The sequence below is a fragment of the Rhea pennata genome, chromosome 4 (assembly GCF_028389875.1).
Source record: "Rhea pennata isolate bPtePen1 chromosome 4, bPtePen1.pri, whole genome shotgun sequence".
Lineage (NCBI taxonomy): Eukaryota > Metazoa > Chordata > Aves > Rheiformes > Rheidae > Rhea > Rhea pennata.
Window position 1 is genome coordinate 41764768 of NC_084666.1, and position 25317 is coordinate 41790084.

The window sequence follows — 25317 nt, forward strand, 5'->3', positions numbered from 1 at the left end:
TATGCCAAGTATAAATAAATACAATGATTGTGATAATGTCCTACTGCTATAAATTACTTGGATTTCATCACTTCTTATATAAAACTAGAACACACACAACTGTTGGTTGAACTTATTACCTGTTTTTCTGACTACACACACAACCCTATCTAACACTTTATACAATGGAACTATTTTGCCTGTCTGCATTCCTATTTTCTTTGAGTTCTAGACTGGTGAAATATAAGGAACAAATACGTGCCAAAATTTTTCCAGATTTAGAATGTAGATTATATTTACCCTGTCCATTTTTTAGAGGGGATGGAGGAGAACTATTATAGCTGCAGCTGCTCTATAGGTCTGAGTGTGGCAAAATATTAATGTATTTCTGTGAGTTTAATCTGGGGCAGAAAGAGAATAGGTAACGAGCTATATGTATATGTGTATATAGAAAAAATACTCTGAGTCATGAGACTCAGGAGATGGGGTTAAGTTGTTTTTTTTTTGTTTGTTTTTTTTTTTTTTTTGACCTGAGATGATTTTTTTATTTCTTTTATTTTCTTAATTCTTTTTCCCCTCATTTCTTTGGGACATGTAGCATAGTAGAAAGCATACAGCCCCAGTAGTCACATAGTTACTAGACTTCAATAACATGATTGAAATAAGTGTTTGTTAACAGTGTTTGCTCGGTAGGGGCTGAAAAGGACCAACTACTAAGAAAATACAGATTTTCTTTGTCTGATGACAACTATGCTTAAGAGGACAATTTCAAGATTTTTAGGGAACTACTACAGTTTTATGAATGATCTGGGGAACATTCTTTTGGTTTCTATGTTTACATATATCCATCTGTAGCTTTTCCAACAAGCAAGATAGTATTTGTTACATAGTGAAAGACAACGTAAGCTTTAAGCTTTCCTAGATTTGCAGCAGCAGTTAATTAGCAAAAACTTATTATAGAGTTATGCTGTTTATATTGAGCAATGTCAGTATAGAACAAGACATTTTGATTTGATAACGTATTACATATGTTGAAAGAATTATTTCCGACAAAGCTAGGTGGGCTAATTTCAACTGCTGGTGAACTGTTAGGGGAATAGGTGAGTGTCAGTTGTGAAAAGGCAATGCAATTATTTGAACATGTTTAGATTTCTGAGAAAGTATTACATGCATCACTGGAAACAGTGAAAAATGACTTCTGCTGCATGTAGACTTAACTTGGAGGTAAGTGCTGAAAACTTTCTTAGACTAGATGAAGCTGCATACAGTTGCTCGATTACTAAATGTGTTGATGTTTGCCTTCATACCTGTATTATTCTTACCATAGTCCTCGACATTCTGTCAGAAAGATACATTTTTAAGAGGCAGAGCCTGCCTGAGTGTACTACAAGCTCATAACAGAAGTTAGGCATGGCTGCAACGTGATGATTAGCTATTTTAGTAGGCAGTGCAAGTCTTGTCTTGTAAATTATATTAAACCATTCTTTACATACCTGTCTTGAGATAGGCAGAACAGGGATCTCATGCTTAGATCCCCCAATTCTGCTGGACTGTCAGGTCCAAGGAGAACTTAATTGTTTTGTGCTTTCTTCGAAAAGAGGTTTCCATCATGTGTCCTGTGGTGCTTCTGTAGTGTGGTGAGGTAAAAATGTGAATAGCATATTCACAAGCACTGTATTGTATGCTGGTCTTTCTACCTCTGTGTAACTTCTTTAGCTCAAGACATGCTTTTGTTGCCGCAGTATATCTGAAAGAAACAGGCAAAGATTAAAAAAAAATCCAGAATATTGTGCATAGTTGCAGTAAGGTTCACTTTTTTTTTTTTTTCCCCAAAAAGGTCACTTACTCAGTGATTCCATGTTTTCTAATTGATAATAGATAATAGAATAGATCTATCTACTGACTTTTCTTCTTATTATTGCGAATAATTTCACACTGAAAAGGATTGATAACACTGCCATGTAGTTTAATGAAAATTTGCAGATATATTTATTGGAAAATATATATTTTTTTAATTTTAATGTTTATATTTTACTGTAAAATTGGTCTTTTCATGCTTTTTAATTTTTGTATCTATTTCATTAAAAGGGAGGATATTCAGTATTCAAAATATTGAATATATTTTCAATATATTCCTAAATATTTACTGATAATAATGAAATGACATGAAAATTAGGTGCAAAAATTATGATTTCATGTTTTACAATTTTTTGTAATGGAACTCTAATTTTTTTTCAGAGAAATCAAGGTGTAAAATATTTTTAATAAGATTAAACATAGAAACAATTCTACTCATAAATTTAGCAGAAGGACAAGTATGTGGATGAAAAATACTAGAAATAGTAAAACCTCGATATACAAAGTGGAGTTGAATAGTCTTCTCCACAAAGTCTAGAAGTATGCTAGTTTTCAAATTGCAATTCTGGCTTTGCAGCTTACAGCAACGTTTTGCTACAGGCTTTCTTGCTGTTCACTCTTCTCATGAAAGATTTGAAATAGTGTGAAGTAAAGTTTCAGGACAGGCCTCAAAAATCCACTTTCCTTACCTCGTTTGAGGGGCAGATGACTTTTGCAGCATTTTGTTTGTGTTTGCGTGGTTTCAAAACTAGCCCCTGCATCTCACTGTCCTTTTCATACTCTTATGGGTCTGGGCAGACCTATAGTTTGCTAGTTCTTCAATTTTCATAGCAACAGAGATAATGATTTTCCATCAGTCTTGCACAAGCACATGGGGCTTGTTCCCTTTACTGGGAGACTAGAAACTGGCTAGGAAAACATGGGCCATCTTTACTAGGTCTGCAGTATCCTGATGCAATGAGCTTCATTTGTTTGCTGTCTTGTAAAAACTGAACACTGCTTGAAAAAGAGATTGGTAACAGTAGGTCAGTGGTGGTGAGAGCAGCTTGACATATCAGTGCTTTAGAAAATGTGGGGGCATGGTTAGAGGTGCCAGGTTTTGTTGATAGCAGAAAGTTAATTGCATTTGCATCTCTGCTGGTTATAACTACGTTGGAAGTTTTGGTCTGTATGCTGTATTCTTAACCATGTGCTAAGAAAAAAGGGGAAGAACTTTTTAAGAGAGGGAAATATGCAGTGTATATGTGTGTATATATATGTGTGTGTGCGTATATGTAATGTTACTCATACAAACGTTTCTATGTGAATTGCTGTGGGTAGGGATAGCTGCCTACACTAGGTTGAATGATAAGCATATCATTCAAAGTCCAATATAAAATAGAATTTTTCATTGATTCTATGAAACTCCGGAAGTTGATAGTAACTTCTGTGAAAATGATGTCTTACAATTCTTGTATGCTTTCACATTTATCCTTATTGGTTAAATGATAGGCTTTGTGTGTGGGGGGGGGGAAGATAAAATATCTCTAAATGCAATAATGAAACAATTCAGAATATATCTCTTTCTGTTACATATACACGTTGTAGAACGCTGGAATCTTGGTGTGCCAATACTTTGATACAGTGATGTGAAAATTACGGTCACAGGCAGGCTGTCATAAATATTTACCTACTTTTTTTTCAGTTTTCAATTGCTTCACTTTCAGGAGATTGAATTATTTGAATCTGTTGTACTGAAAACAACGAGGAAATATGAGTTCACTCTTGTGAGCTAGAGGAAGCAAGTTACTTCAATATACAGCCAGAACAGAGCTGGACAGAGAAATTTAAAAGGGAGAGTCAAAGGAGTGTAGGTGGGTAATTTGTAGGTGTGCTCTTTGTATGCTCAGAATGGTAGGTAGACTTGTGCATTTATGGTGCTCATTTTAAGCAAAGAAAGAGCATAAGAATTTGTGGTGGCACCATACATGGAGAAACTTCATAAAAGCATGGAAACCTGATAACTAACCAGGTCCCAAAAGAGTTTAAAAATTAGTCCAGTGACAAGCTACCATAGATTTGCAAGTCAAGGTAAATACTCTTATTGAAACATAATAGGAAGTGATACATCATTTAATTTTCTCTAGAAATAAAATGCTGTGAATCATAGGCTTTTTTACTAAACCAAGCAGTGTACAGGTAAAGTTCTAAGCAAGTAAGTTTAGCTGTAGGTGAAGAGCAGGACTCTTGAAAATTTGAAAAAGGGAATACAGAAGAGTACTTAAATATAAGCAGTGTAAATACTTACTAGATTTGCTTACTAGATGACAATTAAATATAAGGCTTAAGCATCTTCCTAAAGGTAGAAATGAAAACTGTTCCAGCTGTTCTGGCAAATTCTCTGTTCTATGGTTCCCCTTCCAAAGTGACTTGTATTCCAACTGTGAAGTGCCAAACTGATGATTTTGCATTTAGTCCCATCTGTGTTTAAAGTGAGGTCTGTTTAGTCAAGTGTGGCACTAGTTCACTGGTCATGGATGGATGTCATAACAAGCAGACATTTAACTGAGTTAAAACAAATAAAATTATAACTGTTCTTCTTGTATTAGAGCTCTACAAGGCAGGTTTCAGAGAAGCTTGGAGACTGGATTTGTATAAAATGTGAAGCTCCGTAGGAGACAAACAGTAAAAAGGGCCTAGTGATATATTAGTCTAAGAATCAGAGTGAGCGATGGATGCTGTCCGCGTAAAAGGTTTCTCCTTTTTTTTAAAATTTTTTTTTCCCTTAAGGAGTTCTACCAAATGAGTGTAGCTTTATGGAGAATTCTTCCCTGCCCCCAACAACTCCTGAATTTGGTGATTAACAGAAGATTTCTAATATTCTTGCTTGTAGGTGCACTCTTTAAGTCACCACATGATTTCACTATTAAAGCATGTTAAAGAATTTCGTGTTATTATAAACTCACAGAAGCTACTAGTTGTAAAAAAAAAAAAAAAAAAGCTATATCATATATCCATATAACTTACTAAAGTAGGATATTTGGACAGTTTGATAGATTTTGTGTTAGCACTTTAGCTTATTACAGTTTCCTCTAAGGTTTTGGGTTAAATAACATTTCCAAGTACTGATTTCGTTCAAATCATTGGTTGATCTAGTCCAGTATGTTGCTTTGGACTTGGATTGCACTTGGACAATGTTTTGTTTTTTTTTTTTTTTTTTTTTTTTTGAAGAATGTTGGAAACAAGGAAGATGAAAATTAAATTTAACTAATTCTTTTTATGAACCTGATCACCAATAGTTCTTCTTCACTGGCTGTGTTCACCTTGATAATGTAACATGAGGAGAATGCGCCATCTCAGCTCTGATATGGCGAGTGCTGGGCCTTGAAACATGGGATTGGGTGACATTTTCCTGTGATGGATGATGAGATAAAAACCCAGAGTAAATTTCAAGTGCTACTGGACTGTAACGATGATTATACTGAGAAGGTGAAGCTGGAACCTGTTCAGTTCTCATTCTGTGGTGCTGTATGACTGAAGAGATAACGTTCCCAGTCATAACAGCGAGAATGCGAGAGGCACATTTGATAAGAAGAGTGTGTGTGTGTGTATGTGTGTGTATGCACAGAAATGTATATGTATTTTTTTCTGTATATGACATATAGACTTAGGTCATTTTCCGAACATCATACTTTGAGATTTGAGGTATGACCGTTGGTATACAAATGTAGAGACTGATGAGTAATGTGAGTGCCAGATTTTCAAGTTATAAATACATTTATTATAACTTTATAAATACACTTTTGGTGAAGTTTTTATTACTTTTGAAGATGGAGGTTAATCCCCAGTCATGTTTAATCTTTTCAAAATTTCCATTTTAACTATCATTATCAATAATGATTTTAAAAACAATTTTCTGAAGAATGTAGATCTCATTCTTGGAAATAATTTGGACTCTTAGAAATATAATTTACACATTGAAGTTCCTCACAAATGTTTTCCATATGATTGTCTACCCATTAAGTAGTAAAATATGAAAAGCTAAAAATGTAGGTTAGGCTTGAGACATAGTTGCAGAAAGGATACACAGACTGGCAGCAAGTTCCTTTGGAAAAAACAGTTTTAAAATAGCCTAAATGTAAAGGTTAATTTTGGTAGATGAAAATTAATCTTAAAAGCCTAGAGATTTTGTAGATCTGTTTATTATGTTTTAAGTGCTGTCTACTGTATTTAAACAGAGAATAATGACAATAATATTTGTGCAATATGTATTCTGTCTGGAATCTATTTTCCCAGGCGGCTCTTGAAAGCATGAATACATCTAGCAATAAGAGGTCATTTGCTTCTCTGAAGAAATAATATTTTTTGCTGGTTTTCATGGATGATGATTCCTCTGTTAGCATTTGACTTCTCCCCTAATATATGAATTATACAAACAGAAGAGTTTTTAATTTAGATCTGCTACAAGTAAGTTTTGATTTAAAAAAAATTTGCAAATTGTAATTCCAAATCTGTAGTTGTCCTAAGTAATCAGAAGAGTTTTGAAAGAGAGCTTTTAACTATAAGCTGCAACAGCCTCACTTTCCTTCAGTTACAGGAGAAAAAGAATAATAGAATAAGGAACACTATGATTTTTGTAGCTTTTCTATATCTTTAGGAGCTTGAGCTTTTTATTACTGTTTCAACAAAAAAGAAAAACTGAAGCAAAACAAAGGATTTGCTTTGGACAGATTATGCAAAAGTTGCAGACACCACTATTTAGGATGTCATCATTTCACATTATAACACTGCTGAAGAAGGCCAGCTGGTACAGTTAAGTCTCTTATTGAAAATTTTAGTCTGATTCATTACTGTGATTTGTAGTTGTATACAGAAACACTTAATCATTCTTATGCTCCAAGCTCTATTGAATCTACTGAAGGCTTTCTGTTTCTTTGCATAATTTGTGCTGCCAGTCTGCCAGCTTGGCAGTGTTTCAAGCTTGTTGTATTATCTGTGTTTGTTTGCACAGGAAGTGATGCTGCACGTAGGCTGAATTTACAGTAATTCTTTTGTAATAGGCTAATGAGCAACGCTACTTCATTCACAATGCTGACATTATATAGCTTTGATTAGTCCAATTATTGTGTAACTATGCCATTGTGGTTGCCCTTACACTCTACAAAGTATTAAAAAAGAAATTTGCTTAGCTTAAGCTTAATTTAGGCTTAATTGAACTTGTTGAGAAAATAATTCAGACTTTTATGTGCTTAAAAGAGGTAAAAATATGAATGTTTTCGAGTTCTTACATGCTGCCCAATTTAATTTATTATAGTAAAAAGCCTCTTTGCTGGCAGTTTCATTGCCTTTGGGAAGGAGAAAGGTGATTTAACACTATGTATCATGGAATATCAATTGGAAAATGCCTAATGCAAATATTTTTTAATCAGTTAGTGCATAATGTGGGTGGGGTGAGGTTTCTGTCTTTTAATGTTTTTGAAATAGCCAGCTGAAATGGAACAGAATACAAATTTAGGATGATTGTATGTGAGGGGTTCTTTTACAAGTTTTAAAGTTTTCATGTGCACTTGGAGCAGAGTGTAATTAGGTGTTCTTATTACTGACTAGAATCAATTCTAATGCGTTTAATTTTCTGTGGAGGCCTTGCTTCATAAGTTTGTCCTCGTAGGCTCATAACACATCTGCTGTTTCATGCACATACCAGTGGTCAGCAGACTATTAAGTCTGTGAACTGTGTGAAATTGGGTGGGGAGCTATGTTCCTTGAACACAGCTCATCCTACTAATTTGCATTTGTGCAAACAACACCTTTTAGATTTCCAATAGTGAAAATGTGTTTCGTCATCGCAGAGTGGAATATGTGCTTGTATCGGTACTTTATATTAAAATGTAATACTGCTTTTGGAAACCAAATAATCAATGTATTTAATGATATGATAGTAAAGGTGTCCAGAGTCACTAAATGTTTGTTCTTGTTTTGCGTAGTTGGTTTTATATGTTTTCTCTTGTGTCTGGTAGTATTGCTATATTTCTCACTCACTCAAAACCAAACACCAAGAACCTTTTCATGTGTGCAGACTGTCAAAGATCAGTTCCCTTAGTATAGTGGTGTAGTCTGCTACTAGACTTACAGAAATGGCACTTCCCACAGGCCATATATCCTCTATCGGCTCCTTACTGCCTTAGAAATCTTGTTATCATTTTGTAGTTCAACCTAAATATTAAAACAGTTATACCATTGGAATACTTTTCCTAAAACTCTTATGCAGCATCTGTATTAGCAAATAATAGCAAATAATAATAATTAAAAATTCATATAGTCACAATAAAGTTAAGGCTGGATCTGAACTTCCTGAACCTGTGGAAGCCACTGCTTCATTTCAAGCAATATTTGTACTGTTGTTCAGTGGTACTTTGGGTTTGTTGCACATGTGCAGACCACCTGCACAATGAATGCACCGGGGATTCCATGTCCGGAAATCTCAGACAAATACTGGCTTCTCAAATTCTGTCTAGACAAAATTTCAGGGTGGCAAAAAAAAGAGGTTGTACCTGAGAAAACATAGACTCATAGTAGCCCTAACTCCAGTGTGCTCTAGTTCAACTCCTTTGAGGCAGAGTTCTTTCAAATACAGACCATCACTGATATATTTAAAATCCAAGGATGGGTAAAATTCTGTGATAATACAATATAAGCGTGTACTAATAGTGGATGCTGAGTTATATGTAATAGCAAAAAACGAAATTCAGGATATATCATAATTTTATAGATTGATTTGTTACTTGAAGTTACAACTATAATTGAAATAGCTTAATATTTATAGTTATAATAGAAATACTTTACCAACAGGTACAACCTTGCAGTTCCTAGCCTGTTCCATTTAGTACTTGCAAAGAGTATACAATAAAAGAAGTCTCAATTCTCCTCAATTCTGTCCATTCTCAACAGCTTTACTCAGCTAACTAGAGGAATAGAAAGGACCCGACTGCCAAATTAGTTCATAGCACCTGTGAATCAAGATATCCGAAGTTATCTGCTTAAACATACAGGAATTGAGACTTAATTTTTAACTGTACTTTAAGATAAATCCTTATGTTTTTGAGTGTGACTGCATGGATGCTGACATCATTTGTCTATTCTGTCTTCTAATTATTATTCTTTCTTCATAACCTGTAAATGAACTTTAATGCAGTAATAGAGTAAAAACTGTTGCAACAATACTACTATTCTGAAAATTTGTAATAATGTCTCTGAGAAAGGGGAGGGTATTTCTTTATTAGAAATTTTTGTATGTAAAATACTAACTTTTATTGTAGTTAATGAATTATTTTGTCAGCTGGAGGTGTTGCCATGTAGATATTTGCATGTCTTGAATTTGCCTTCACCCTGTGCATGTTTGCTTCTGTTGAGTGTCTGAAGTACTGAGATTTGCATGCTTCTGTAAGTGAATTTGAAGCTTTGCCTTTATTCGTCACTAGCTGAATTCATGTTCTAAGCTTATACTGACGGGGCTTTGCATTGGGGCTTCTACATTTCTTTTAAAGAAAAGCCCAAACATCTCACCACTGCTTCCCCCCCCCCCAACTCGTGAGTGCAAAGAAGAGATAGATAAGAGGAAAGAGTATCTAAGAAGAGAATTATTAAGCTGGAAAGTACAGCAATAGAAATACCACTTCAGGAAAGAGGTATCCTAAAGGAGTGAATAACTGGTTTTGAACCTCTTAGGCATGCTACTGGAGTCTATTAAAAGCCATATGAAGACATGAATGCACATCCTAGAAGACCAGAATTAAATCCCTTGACCGTGGAGATTATAAAAGAAGCAAATTCTTATGTTGCAAAGTAGGATATAAGGGCTCACTGTCTCCATTATTCATTCTTCTTACAGCCAGAGCTGGGAATCCGTGTGCTTTTTGCCCGTCTTCCCTAACATTTTCTTTCCTAGGAAAAAACAGTAGCAACATCAGTTCTGGGATGACTTCAGTTCTCTATCTCACAGGTTCAAAGCATCTCCTAAATATTTAATTTTCTTTTATAATATCAGTATACTTCTAGAATATACAACTGTTTACTTCAAAGTAGAACTGCTAGAGGTTCTTATATATATTTTGATCTTTTTTGTCACTCTTTCTGATTCTACTTCTCCTATCTTCAAATTATAAAACAAGGTTAGAATGAATAGTGTCTGCTTGTTCTACTGAGAACCAAGTGCAAAGTGTTATGAAGAACTTGAGGAAACGGTATGTAGATATGCACTTCTTTTATGTGCATAAAAGCAAACAAAATGTTAGGGATTTGTAAAGCATGATAAAGAGAATGGTCCTGTAATAGAACATCTTTCTCTTCTTTTCCCATGTAATCATAGCCATTTTATCCCTCTTATGACATTGCAGATTTGGGAGTTTGAAGCAGGATCTGTGGCCTTCCTTTTAAGGCAAAGTATTTGGAAATGCATTTATCTGTGAGGCTGAAAGAGTGATGAGTTGGTTGTTTTGCAAGGTCATGCCTTTGAAAACGAAATTAGGCAGATGAGTTAGGACAAACTTTGTGTTTTGGTATGTGTAATACCAGCAAGGGCCCCAGTTGCATAGAGGGGAAGGAGTCTTCCTGTGTGCAACTGAGAAGAACAAAAGCTGAGGTCTGAGGAATCTTGTTTTTCTGAAGAGTTTGAAATAATTTTTAAAATACTTAGCAAAGCTTTCCAAACTCTGCATAAGGCAGAATGAAGTGTGTCTTGGAACTTAAATGATACATGACAGTATTTAAACAAAACCCTAATGTCTAAAGCAAAATTCTCTTGATGTTACCATAATGCAAATATTTATTATTGCTATCTTACCTTCTGTGACATGTTTCTGTTTATTTATGAATTGATCTTTTGGCCTTTTCCTTGTATTTTTCTTAATGTTTTTATCTCTTTGAAAGTAATGCTTCTCCATTTTTATGTCTCTCTTTGCTCTTTCACGGTATGTTTTCACCCATAGCATGGCTATGTAGTTCATGCAATTGTGCTTGCAAACCTGAAGTGAGGCCTGATAAGAAGTGTATTATGGGGACTTAAACAGCAGAGATGTGCATTGTGTTTTATCCTGTAGATACCATTTCATTGAACCCGCAGTAGAATATTAGCGCAGTGGAAAGGAAAAGGGAAGAAGAGAAGAAAAGGGGAGGGAAAGGGTAGATTCAGGATGCTTTTGTACATTAATGAAAAAAAAAATCAAATTGAAACCTTACCAACTTCCTTAATGGCTGAAGAACAATTTGTATCTAGCTTTTGGCTACCAAGCTGGGCTTGCCGTGCATGTACATGAATCTATGTGGAGCCAAACTCTATGAGAAGAACCAATAGGAGAATTTAGTAAAATCCAGCAGATGATCCTTTGTGAATGTTTTGATCACCCATTTTTGGTCTAGTACCATCTTATTATATACTTGGTGCTGTATACTTGTTCTAAGCAGACCTCTGTCAGCTTTATCTTCTGATTTTCTGATGTTACTAGACACTGTCCATAAATTCAGAAGAGATAATATCAAATTGAAAGCCATTCTCTCTTTTTATTCTTCTATATCTTCTCCCTGTCCTGTTCCTTTGGAAGTGCAAGAAAAGAACTGATATGTTACTTTTCTATCTAGAGAGTACCTGGAAGATTAGAGATGATCTAAGTGAACTGCATTTTGTAGGAATGTCGTAGAATATGGAAGTACCAGAATATAGAAGTTTAGTTTTTATCATGCACTGATCCGCTGACATACATCATGCTTTTTAAAACTCTTGAGCTGTAAAGCAGTGTTGTTAGCAGCTTGCAAGTGCTGTTCTAACACCTTATTAACAGCATAATCTATAGACATCATAGCCTTTGTCACAAGTGGGTTGACATAATCACACTAGCTAAACCAATCCAAGTTAATACTATTTCATTTTTAATTTAAATACTATTTAGAGAATACTTGTAATCCTGAACAGCACAGCATAAGACAGTTCTCTGAGTGTGTGCTGCGTCTTAGAAGCTGTAATTACAGACATGAAATTGTGATGCCTTAGAAATGATTTTAAGAAGAAAATATATTTTGGCAGTAGTATAAAGGACAAGTAATGCTAGCACTGGAATTATCTAGACAGCTGGCCCATTTCAAGCCTTATTGCTCCACAGCACCAGGCAGTAGACAGTGTCTAAAAAGGCTTGGTTCTGTTCATTATGTGGTTTTATTTTTCAGCGAAGTGGTTTTTCATTCAGACTAGTATGAGAGCAGAGTCTGGTTAGAGGGTATTTAACTAAAACAAGTGTCCAGGGTGGGTAGAATGGTAATACACAGTTTCTATAGTATAGCAGGTTAATGTAAAAAGCATTAATACTTTTTAAGCAAAACAGGTATGATGTTTCTCTAGGTGGGGAGGACAATTAATTGAAACTGGCAGGTGAAAGAAGTTGAGCTGTCTGATGGTGGGAGCAGTGTCAGCCAGGCAGAGGAATGCAATGATGAATAAAGGAGTTAAGTACTGTAGAGCAAATGCCAAAGCAAAAAAAAAGGGGGGGGAGGAAGAAGAATTAAAGCACACTAAAAGTGGGAGTTCTGTGTAACAGAGCAAAGAACATTCATTAAAAAGAATGGCTACAAGAGTGTGGGCTATAGAGGGTCTCCAAAGGAACCCAGTTTCACTCATGCAATTAAATGTGATATTTGGATCCTTAAACATGAATACTTTTGATTAATTCTCTATAAAAGTGGCTCATTACTCTTCACTGGTGTAATGAGGAGCCTGGAATTGCTGAATACAATCTAGAGAGGGAGATACTTCCTAATGCCTCTCTTTGATTTTTGCAATTGACTTAAAATAGTTCTGGGTTATATATACATCTTAAGCTACTTGTGGACAAATACTGAACTTGAAATTCTATGCTGTATATGATGTTAGAAAACAATTTCAGGTAAACTTTACCCTGTATTCTCTATGCTACTCCCCATGTCTCTGATGGTATGAGAAAAGACATAATGACTGTGGAAAAATATCAATGATATAACCATTAAGGAGGATAAAAAGAGAGGAAGAGACAGCAACCATAGTGAATGTAAAAGAAATTTGCTTTAAATTCAGAGCTAAAAGAGTCAACTGGAACATGTGGGTTTTGGAATACTTCCAAATGTTATATTGTTATATATATATATTTTTCTCTTGAAGTGCTAAAAGTAAAGCTGATGTAATTAAAAAAAAATCAAAACATATCAATACAGTATGACATTGAAAGATAAAGTGCAACAAAACGATTTGCCAATTGAACAGTTATTAACATATGTGCTTATGCTTCATTTTCTCCTCAAAGAACAAAAGAGAACTAAAGAGTTTTTTGGAAGTTTCTGACAAGGGAACAGAAAGAGAAGTCTTGAACAAATTGTATCTATTAAGGACAGCCAATTTGTGTTTGTTTTCATTTGATTCTTCTTTAGTTGCAAGATTTTGTTAGTTATACTTAGGAAGTAACAGAGAAGACTTAGCATTTTTCCCAGCTAGCAATATTTTATTGTTCATTGTAAATCAGTGGCTTGTTAAGAAATGCCTAATTATATACTAACAAAGATAATGTGTATTCTGCTAATCTGAAGAATTCTTGACTAAATTAGCTTACACAAATGAGTCAAGGCCACAGAACACAGGAAAATTTGCAATATATATGTATAACTCTGTGTGTATGTGTATATGTATATTTATGTGTGTGTGTGTGCACATATATGTGTGTGTATGTATGTATCAAAACCAGCACACTTCTTTCTTAACTTTGCAATACCAGAGAGTGACTGAAATCAGCATATTTGAAAGTCCTGAAAACTACTTAAATAACCCTATAAAGTTACATCTGGATCTGAAGTGATAAAGTCAAATACATATTTGGAATAAATTCAGGATTTGTGAGTACTAGTATAGTAATATTTGTATAATAAGATTTGTTACATTAATGCAATCATAATGTTTTAGGGACCTCAGTACCCGATGTTTTAGGGCTCCTGCATGACAGAAAGTAGTTGCAGTTTTGTTTCTAGCGAGTGAATGAGGAATCATGAGGCTCTCATAATAACCTTTGTTATCTCCCAAATAATGCTTACAGAACCACACACAGGGCTGAGTTGGCTATGACTTTAAAGACTGCTGGGTAGTGAGGAAATACCGTAGTCAGCCTCCAGCTCAGGATCACACGGTGTGGCTTAGGAAGCAAATAAACAGACGTCATGCTCTCTATTCCTCCGTGCTTTATGATTCCTGTATAGCATGAAAGTAGTATTAATACTATTGTAGGGAGCAGAAAATGGACTCGATCCTGAAGGTGTCTGGATGATAAGGCCACAAGGTGCTTTGAGCAATCTTGCAGTCTTTATGGAACATATTGATCTTTGGCCACATAGATATGGCCAAAGTAATCTTGAATTAGGTATGGGGAAGTTCTAGTGGAGCACTTGTTCTGGTGAAACTGTTAGCACACTACCGTCCCATTTGAGTGCCTGCAATTCAGGAAGGCTTGAGAATTAGAGAAGATTCAGAGAAGAGCCACAAAAAGAGCTGAAGGTTAGAAAAACATGCCTTATAGTGAAAGAAAGCAGGAACACCAAATGTATTTGCTTAACTATGGAAAAGGGAGGGGGAAAAAGCCATGCAGTTACTGTTCGACTATTTATTTGGAAACAGAGATTTTGTAACAGGTGCCCAAAATAGCAAAGCTGTATTAAAATTTAGTAGAGGAAGCCAAATTGGATCACCTAAAGGTACTTTCTTCTAAGCTTATAATATATTTTTCCTAATCTGTTTTGCAAAATCTTTCCCTGTTATAAAGCAGGTGATGATAATAGATAAGGTGTTGGTTTAGTCTACAGCAGCAGTAGTTTTCTGTAGTAGTGTCACATCATTTTTCTGTGCTTACTTTGCACAGGGCATATTGCCAGACTTATCAACAAGTTTTTGTACATAATGTGATCCATGCATACATTAATCATGAATTCTAAAATAAATACTGCCTTATGACTAGCGATTTAGTATACGTTCAGTTTAAGCTTTCTTCTAGACAGGTATATACGCTTGCAGATCAAACACCATATGGACAGCACATCTTGATAATAACAAAATCAGGAGAAATATGTAATTGTAGCTGCTTATGTAAGTGTTGATAAGCAAGATGTATAGGGTTCTTTTGTTGTTTTTGATTTTTCAACAAAACTGAATACAACTGCAAAGGACCCCATAACCTTGCTGAAAAGCCTTGCAAACAGAAAGAACATTAAGAATAACATCTATGACCATAATTGAATTTTTCTAGAGGAAGAATCCTGTAAAATGCAAATCAAAATCACAAAAATACTTACAAGGGCCTCATTCTTCTTTAGCACGAATGTGCTGATTTATTTGTATGGGATTTGGCTGGCTTACACCTGATTTACATTATTGGTGATGATATCTCAAGTTCAAATGTGTTTGAGAAAAAAATGTCCAAGCATGCTTTGAATTTAACAATAAATTCATGATTGTAAAGTGTACAATATAGGAAGATGGTCAATCAAACTATTTGAATATAGTCAGCAAGCTTCTTGCAATAATGTGCCTCAGTGCTATATTTATTTGTAACTATAATTAAATGTAGTGTTTTGCATTCAGAGACTGAGATTTTTGCTCCTGAGTGCAGTTTTCCTTGCAGTTTCAGTACTGTTGACGTTCTTTTCACAGCAATGTTGTCTAGTAAAAATTGGTTCAATAGAATGCATGAATTTAGTAGCAATGCTGACTGGACTGTAGGTCTCTGTTCTTGTTTAAAGTCTTCCTTAAAAAAGACAGCGTAAAATATTCTACAAAATAATTTAAATCCTTTTCTCAAGTCCAGAAATAAGAGTTCAAAAATGAGAATTGCTTATTAAATCCTGCTTGTAAAAAGTGCATTTACCAATGTAATCTGAATCTGAAGGTGAAAAAAGTGTTCTTGTTTTTATAGATATTATAGGTCAAGTCTTGCAAAATCTGTAATGACATTTTAAAATATGACACAATTTGCAAACGAGGGAAGTGGGTAAATTAGATGATGAATATAAGTTATAAGATGTTGTGAAGGCAGGCTCGTATCTATTCTGCGTAGATGTAAAATACCTGTTCATGTTCTCTGCCAGCAGCTTTGATCTCCAGGCTGCTTTTGTGTGGGAAGAGGCATCACAGGACTCAGACAATATTATTACATATATTTCAGATTTCTGACAAACAACCAGGATATGGAGATTATCAGTATTATTCAAAATAACAAAAGGTGATCTTTATTAAAGTTTATGACATTGCTGTCTCATTGCTCTACCTAGAAATCATAGCATCGCAACAGGTATGACTAAACATTCTGACACTTAATGGCACTATTCCTGAACTGTATTTGCTCATTTTAAATTAAAAAAAAAAAAAAAAAAATTGCTTGTTCCCTATCCACCCCCTCCCCCCTCAGGCTGAAAAACAAACTGATTTTTATGGAGTTTTACTTCTTTACCTACCTTCAATGATAAATTTCCTGGGTCATATCAGAATACGTTTGACTTCCTTCAGTGCTGATCTATGAAGTTGGGTTTTATGAAGTTGGAGTTTTTTTTTTTTTTTTTTTAACAGACTAGGCTGGCTTTTTAAAGCCAAGAATGGCAAATATATTTGTCTGAGAAGGTTAACAAACAAAAATCCTAAGAGAAGGCTAGAATATTCTTTCCTCAGGAGTTTACTACTGTTCTATGTTTACCTATTTATTCTTGCACCAGCTACTCCATCTGAATAAAGTACGGCAGCCAACACTTAAGAGATACGGGGTTTTTCTCTTTGTAAAAAGCTGAATTTTGCCACGGACTCTAAAGAAGAAGAAAACTTTAGGCTCTTCCTCATTACATGAGTTGAAAATAGAGCAGGTCTAAGATTATACTGCTATCAGCAAGAAGTCCCAAATATTTCCTGCCCTAACTATGCAACCTGATTTCAAATTTAAGCTTGCAACATGATTAGTTTATTTTAATATATAATACATGTTAAAAGGACATAAATATTCATAACTACATTAAAGTTAGTTGAGAACTTTACATTGGAAATTTTCAATTTGTTAATCATAGATGTATGTAAAAAAAAAAAAAAGCTAACAAAGACAGTAATTTGTGTTTATATTTACTCCATCAAAAACTTGATAAAGAAAGTCTTATAAGAATATCTTTTTAAATTGTGATATAATTATATGGTGTCTTGTGAGTAGCATTTATAACTGCTGAATTATCTATGTATGCACATATTTATTATATTTTATTTCAGTTGATTTTGAATATAGCACTGAAAAGAGGAATTTCCAGTCATGAGAAAAACTTGCACAAATTTTGTCACTATTTAAATATAAAGCTGAATCTCGAGCCTAATCATTCTCACTAGAGCAGTGTCTAACTTTTTCTACTTGGCTATTTTTCCATTTGAAATAAAATGTAATCGGTTACATATATTGAAGAGTTTATAACATATATGGCTATAAGAGACTCTGAAACAATTGTATTGGTTTGTTTTCAGTTTATCTAACATCATTCACTCCCTTCTGTTATTGTGCACGTAATCTATGCTAACAAAACTGTATGTTTTTCAATTTTATTCACTTACATAAAAAATGATGCCATTCTCTGGTATAAAATTTCTTTTTGCCAAACGTTATCCTTGTTTTTGAAATATTTGATCTGGGAAATATTTCAAGATGTTGTATGAATATATAAGAAGGAATGAAAAACTTATTTGTTTCCTGAGGGGAGTTGCATCCTCAACATTTATGCTGTGTTGTTGCTTGGAGGACAGTGTATTTGCTTGTATGTTACAAATACTGTTCCTGAAAATGTGTCGTCATCTTGAAGTAATTTTAGCATCAGTAAGCGAATATGAGAATGCCTTCCAGTAGATGAGATTATATTTACTTTGTGAAATGAATCTTTATAGAAAAGTAAACAAACAGAAGAAGCGTGGATAGTGAGTATTTTTACATTCAAAGAGGTAAATTCTGCAGAACTGACACAAAACTGTTTAATGTTCAGGCTTTGAAAAACATAAAAAGATGAGTTTGATTGAGAGCTCCTTAATAATTCTTTTGGCATGATAAAATGAAATGCAGCTTTGAGAAAAGGTGGCAACACAGAGAAATGACTGAAAAATTGTGTTATGACAAGGTCATCCACTTAAACTGATATAGAAAACGCTTATGAAAAACCTTTGCATATCTTGTCAAGTGATCACAAGAAGTATAAGTTCTTGTGTTAACAAATACCATCTACAGGAAAAATCTTTATAGAGTAATATGTTATAGCTTTGTCAGACTGTAACGCACATGAGCGTGCGCACACACACATGTACGCCTCAGAATGTTATTTTTGTCTTTTATGGATATCTATACATTACAGGAACTTAAGATGTATATAAAATCATTTAAGATCTTCATTCTGGAATCAGTTAAATCTGTAAGCATGCTATGTTGTCTGTGGAGCTATTGAAACTTTGTCAACTTTATGTTGGTTTGTGCAGTGCTTGTGAAAAATTTAACCATTGATTATCTGTGAAGATTATCTTGGAATTTATTAAAATTTTACAAGTTAAAAGACTAATAATGGATATTTTTTTCTTTTTTTTTTTTTTTTAAGTAGCAGTTGAGTAATTGACTAGATTAGGGTATGCCCCAGTTTTCTCACTGACTGTTCAAGGGAGTACAAATGCATATATTCACTAGGCATTTATCCAAAAAGAGGAAGTCATTTTTAGGTCCATTTTCTTAAGAGATGTAAATCCTCTACATAATGTGAATTAGGAAAATAGCAGATTGTTGATAAATTTTAAAAATCATGAAGTCAATATTACCAAGATACTACCTTTGCCTTCTATAACATGTGAGAAGAGTATATAGCAAAGGAAGCATCTCTGTGATTCAAAAGGATAATATACTTTCATACAGTTTCAAAAGATTTGAAAAATTTCTTTCTGTAACTTCACTATTCTTTCCCATCTGATTTTATTTTCTTTAATTTTATATCCTTATCCTCCCCTTCAAAATGCTGCATTAGGGAAAAAAAAGTCAGTCCATGCCTGACACTTGCTCTGCATATTAAACATTTGCAGAGATCTGATGATAGCAAATTTCTTTCAAATACAATTTTTGTTTTGTAGAGTTGCTGAAAATAGTATCTTGAAAACTTCTGTTAGCTTGTGTTGTGTCATTTTCAGACGTATTTTGTCAGAAATTATCATTTGCTGTGGTATTTTGTCTCTGCTAAACCCACCAGCCTGCTAAACTGGGAGGCATCAAACTAGATTATTGTGTTGATTTTAGTTTTGTTCTGCACAAAATTAACAATTTAGGATAAGCAAGTTACTCTTAAGAGATTTTCTTCCGCATTATTCTGTAAGGTCATCTGAAAAAGAAAAAAAAATGCTTCAAACTATGTGGATATCACAGAATCTGCAAAATACAGTCTGGATTCAAAATGTGATTCTTTAGCAGTTTGTGTTCCTGCAGTTTGATTTCACTTTTCCATGGTGTGTTTTCTTTGGAGACGTGCTGCCATAATCCTTCTAGCTACATCTCCCCCTGGGAACCTGTTAAAGGGAAAACTCCTACCATGAAGGAGGAGAAAAAAAAGTTAAGACCTTGTCTGTATATAATTGATGGGAAACTTCGTAGAGTGTGCAAAAATGTGTGCATTGGGCCTTGCGGGATTTCTACCTCTCTGCCCTCCATCGTTTTTCTTCTTTCCTTTACAGATTCATGGACCTCTCTCCAGTCTCAGTGGAACCTGGAGGAAAAAGTGAGGGACTAGAGAGTACAGGACATACTGGCACACACAGTTAATGGCATTTTCTGTCTTGTGGGGAGGGCAGTTTGGTCCTTAGAAGTAGCAGGGTTCTGATAGTGATGCTATAATTTACTTGCTACCTCTCTGCAGCTGTAAGTTATAGGCCTTTAATCTATTTTATATCATTTTCTCTAGGAAATATTCGAGACATGTACTACTGATTTTTTTGTGACATTTAAATTTAAATAAAACCTTAACTGTAATTTTAACCATTACCTAAGTATGCTTAAGTATAAAGTATTTAGTTGTCTGTTATAACACTTTTGGTGTTCTCTCTATATAAAGACATTTCCTAAAACTTTTTTTCAAAATATTCTCAATTTACCTGTAAATGCTTGATTATGTGCAAGAATACAATGACTACTTCATGGCACAACTGCAGAAAATATTATTCAGAGAGTCTTTAGGAAGCAAAATATTTTAAATTACTTCATATTAGAATATTTTTATAACATTTTGCAGAGTTGCATAAAGGTGGTAAAGTGTAAAGATTAAAGCTGAGGTTTCACATCCATCTAAGCCAAACTCATAAAGAATCTCCCTCTCTATCGCTCCCTTTCCTTCACCTGCTATATTGTCTACCCTTTTCTTTTTCCAGGGCAAGCCAGCTCTGCACTAAATAGAGCCTTCAATTAGGCAAATCATTTCACTGGAAGAGAAGCGAAAGTTCACTGGAATATGTGAGACTGTAGTCTCTTAAGGTTAGAATCAGGCTTTTATGACCCTCAAACTCAGCAGACCTGATATAGATACTAATTGTAGTGACAACCTTGGCTGAATTGTTACTGCAGGGACAAAGCTACAATTCTAGGTTTATATTATGCAACAGCTGAGGACAGAAACTGTTATTTATGGATCTGAGATATTTTTTGAAGCGCGGAATCATGTGATTCATATGTTTTTAAAGCTTTTTACTTTGGCTTTGTAAAACTGTGTAGTGGTCTGATTTGTTAATCATTATAGTTTTGTGCTAGTGGTACTAAATGTGTCATTGCCAGACTGTGCAAATACTAGTAGCTAATTAGCTAACTTTATAATTTCTGCAGATACTAAAAATATGACAAGGGAATTAATAGTGATGTAAACAAAACAAAAGTAAGGCATACACATTATATTCACTACAGCGGGTATAACATAAGAATGCGTTTCACGGGCTGTGATGATCTGGTCTGTTTTAAAGTTTAATACAGTTAAAAAGCTTGAGGATCTTAAATTACTTGTTCTATCCAACATTTTGGGCAATATTTTCAAGAAATAAGTACCTGAAGGGAGGGTGTCAAGGGGACGGGGACAAACTCTTTTCAGTTGTCCCGTGTGACAGGACAAGAGGCAATGGGCAGAAATTGAAGCACAGGAAGTTCTGCCTGACCGTGAGGGGGAATTTCTTCACTGTGAGAGAGACGGAGCACTGGACCAGGTTGCCCGGAGAGGTTGTGGAGTCTCCTTCTCTGGAGATCTTCAAGGCCCGCCTGGATGCAACCCTGTCTACCATGCTCTAGGTGATCCTGCTGAGCGGGGAGGTTGAACTAGATGATCTCCAGAGGTCCCTTCCAACCTTACTGATTCTATGAAATAAAATAATGTGTTCAGTATGATGCTACGTAATACAAGCTTTGTAGCACACTCACACTTATCTGAAACAGTTCTGTCTCTTTGATCAATCCATACAGTAATCAAAACTTCTATTGCTTCTCTCAGTACTTAAATAGATCACAATAGAAACTGTTTATTCTATATGTGCATAAATAAATTTGTTTTAAGGCCTCCTAAACGATTTAAAGGTTATTGCTGATTATTAGTTTGTGTCCTTAGTCTATTGTATTTTTGATTCACTTAGAGAAAAGGATTTCTATTTTAAATTGGATTCTCTAAGTAATCATGCCTATGTCCTCGCTTCAGCTCAGTCTTCAATGATCTGCCATGGAAAGTAGGTGATAGTCATAGTTTTGTATTATTACCATTTTGTAGCATAGTCTTGCCCTTCCCATTTTCACTTGTTTTAATCTATCTTTAGATCTATGGAATCTTTAGTCTATAAAAAAGTACTTAACATGACTTGTTTTTCATCATATCTCCCATATTTTTGCTAATTACTTGTGATGCTGTAGCTTATAATGCTACAGCATGTGTTGTTAACCCTGCAGGCATCTTTTGTAATGAACACATGCATCTTTCATATCAGGTCTCTTTTGGCAGAATTGGTTTAGAAGTGATTGTTAAAGAGAAAGGCTCAGACTTTACAATCAATTATTTTTGTTCTGTCCATACAACTATTTTTTTTTATTGTCAATGAACAGAAAACAATAAGGGAGAGGGAAAAAAGAGGAAGTAATAAAGGAAGAACTTTTTCAGTTCCTAATATTTAGTTTTTAACTTTAAGCTTGTTTCTTTCTGTGTTTTACATTTAACCATGGAAGCTATGCATAAATATTTCTATATATTTTTTCCTATTTCTTTTTCTGTTACATAATTTTGATTATGTGTTTGTTCTCTCCAAACATATTTAAAAACATCCAACTATCCTGACACAATCAAGATTTTGCAGGTATTTCCATTATAGTATATTGCATTTGCAAGAATAGATTTCAGGGTGCTAAGCACTCCAGATCTGATTCAGTAAAGATTTTTGATCAAGCAGCCCAAAGGCATTTGCTCATCTAACTGATAGAATGGCAGGTGACATCTTTATGGAGATTCAGGAACATAATATTATGCTGGCTTTTTTGGAGAAACTGTTTTTTCTTCCTCAAAATCACATTTAGAAAAAACAAAAGAAGATAAAGCTTATAATCTATGGAAACAAAAAGAGTACCTGTCTGCATTAGTGTGTTAGTTCAGATCAGGAGTGTACCATTTAAGCAAATCTTCTGATCATCCCACTTAACCTTGCTTTTCTTTGAATAGTGGGGTGAGTCTCAGGGTGTGTGGACAGGACACATTCCTAATGAAACTAATTGAAAGATATGTTCCAGGAGCCCACCTGATGCATCCTTCTAGCATGGTAGACTAGAGCTAGTTCAAAGTTTAAAATAAATAAATAAATAAGTAAATAAAATAAAAATCCTTAACTCCTTATGCACCCCTCCCCACCAGAAGTATGGGCATTAGGTTCTTAGAACCAAGTTTTTCACTCTGTGTGTCTGTTCCTATAGTACTTAATTGCTAATGCCACCAGCTGTGTTCGTTGGAAGAATTTTGTGATAGTCGGTGATCCAAAGTCTATGTCTAATACTGATAAATTGGTCCCTAATGCCATGATAATTTTTATAAAACATTTTGTCCCCACAGAAACATATCTTTCTGAACTCTCTGTGATATGTGAAGCCTAATGCAACAGAATAAATCTTTACCCCAAAGGAAGTCAATAGGAGTTTTCTTATGGAATTTAGTAGGACCAGGATTTTATCAACAATCTTTAAATCCCAACCTCCACACACTTGATATAAATTCAAAATTGGACATTCAAACTTTGCTTGATGAGAATTCATAGACCATTGTACTAAAGAAATTGCATAATGGATGATGACTGATGATGTAAAATTTAAGAATGTAGGAAATTAGCTTATCTCCAAACACATACTGTTTTTTCTCTCCTTGTACTGTACCTATTAAACTGTTTTCTGTGATAACATGATTTCTTAGTGTGGCCTCTAGATGGCACAGTGATTTGGTATCCTGTAGATTCATAAGATGCCAAATGGATGTCTAAATAAAAATAGTCTCTAGGGAAATGAGATCGCTTGCTATAAATAGTAAAATAGAATAAAAACCTGATGTTCCCTATAGGTAACAAAGTTAATATTCTGTCAATGACCACTTTTTTGATCCAAAATGTTCAATTTATTTTTTGGTTTTGCTTCTGTTTTCTGAAGTGAAAAAGTAGCCTTGAGAGCGATTTAGAATGAACCTTTACAGAACTGTATGATCGTGGTTAAATTTAGCTCACTGTGTTTAAGTTGCCTACTCTTTGAAAACAGGCTTATTAGGATCACAGGTTGCTGTACTGCGGCTCTGGCTCCTACTTTGCTCAGCCACAGAGAACCTGCAGCAGTGAGAGGTTTCTGGCCATTAAAGTATACCTTGTGATATTGCAACTTTCTATAGATATGAGTTAGTACAGTCAGGAAACGAGAAGCTCAACAACCTGAGGAATAAACTTTCAGGAGAGTTCTTTTGGTAGCTTAAATGTTTGTCATGTTCGTATTTTACCACTTCGCATGAAAAATAAGGTTATTGCTTTACAATTCTTTAACTGAATATAATGTCTGTAACTGTTTGGCATCAGTTCTGTTGTCGGAGTATTGCTCCTTTACAAGGTGTAAGAAAGGAGTCAAGAGCAGTTAGAGACATGTAACAAAACAACCAACACTACAATAACTGAAAAAATACACAAGTATATTAGAGGTCAATTTGTACATGATTTAACTGTCTTCTGAGGTAGTGTGGGTCTATACAATATAAAGAAATTTTGTTACCAGTGTCACTAGATGCCTAAATAACTGCGCTGGAGTGCCAGATCAAAATCCCTCTGTTAGGGGTATGAAGGGCTCTTCACGCACAAATTTCTGGTCTGCACATTTCTTTTCTTTCACTGTGTTCTATACTTATCAACCTATAGTTGTAACCCTCCCTCTCTTGGTCATTTTGTTCAGGTAATTTTTACTGTGCACGAAGACTGTAAATAGGATAAACAGAACCTGAAAGTACAAAATGTTTATTGGTTAATAGACAAAATATTTAACTAGGACTGATTAGCTGCTAGACTAAATGTTAAATGCTCATCACTGCCTGGTGGGATACCCGATGAGTACTTGCTCGCCAGGCAGTTCAGTCATGTATAAAAGTCAGGTATAACTCCATTGCTCCTTGAAATGGGCTGATCCTCAATGTTACTTTAAACTGCTGTCTTTTGACTCTGTTTGTTTTTTTCTTTATTTTTCCCTTTATTTTCTCAACATCTCTTCCTCCTACCCAATTCTTGTTTTTTTCCTTCATGTAGGTATTTGGTATTTTCCGTATAACCTTTTGTTTGTTGCAGGTCCCTTAAGGCTGCAACAGAACATACAGCTTTTTATAATGTTGTTCTTATATCGTAAGTTACTTTTAAAGAGGGTGTTAGAAGAATTTAGGCTCCTCAGTGGCTCTGTAAATTAGAAGCAGAAAAATTTGGGAGCTCATGAGAGAGACCTTCAGTCTACTTGATGCTAAAACTGTTTTAGAAAGTCGTAAGGCATTGATAGTCCTTATCCTAATGCTTTAGGCCTAATAGAGTCTTTATGTACTTTGAAATTTGAAATCTTTATTTCCTCTCCCCCTCTCCCTCCCTCAAAACTTCACTTCTGGTGATTTATATAGTCGTGTGTAACAATATTACTCCTAGAGTGTATCATTTGCCAAATAGAGAGGAAGGTTGCAGTAGGCTCTGCATCTGACCGTATATTAGGATCCCTTTCACCTCTCAAACAACTCAAAATAAGTTTAAGAAGGAGAATACTGATTTCTCTGTTGCTGTACATTCTTTACAGTTTTGTCTCATTAAAATGCTATACTTCAGTTGAACAAAATGAGACAAGTATTATTCCATGAAATTTCAGCAGCATTAGCTTTGTTTTTTTTTAATAAGTTGTAAGTAAAAAGTTCTGTTTT

At 34.6% G+C, this 25317-nt stretch overlaps 1 protein-coding gene across 2 annotated transcripts in view; it reads left to right on the top strand.

The window, feature by feature from the left end:
• SPOCK3 (SPARC (osteonectin), cwcv and kazal like domains proteoglycan 3) overlaps positions 1-25317 on the top strand; it is a 214663-nt gene that overhangs the window by 109477 nt on the left and 79869 nt on the right. The gene's annotated exons all lie outside the window — the stretch shown is intronic.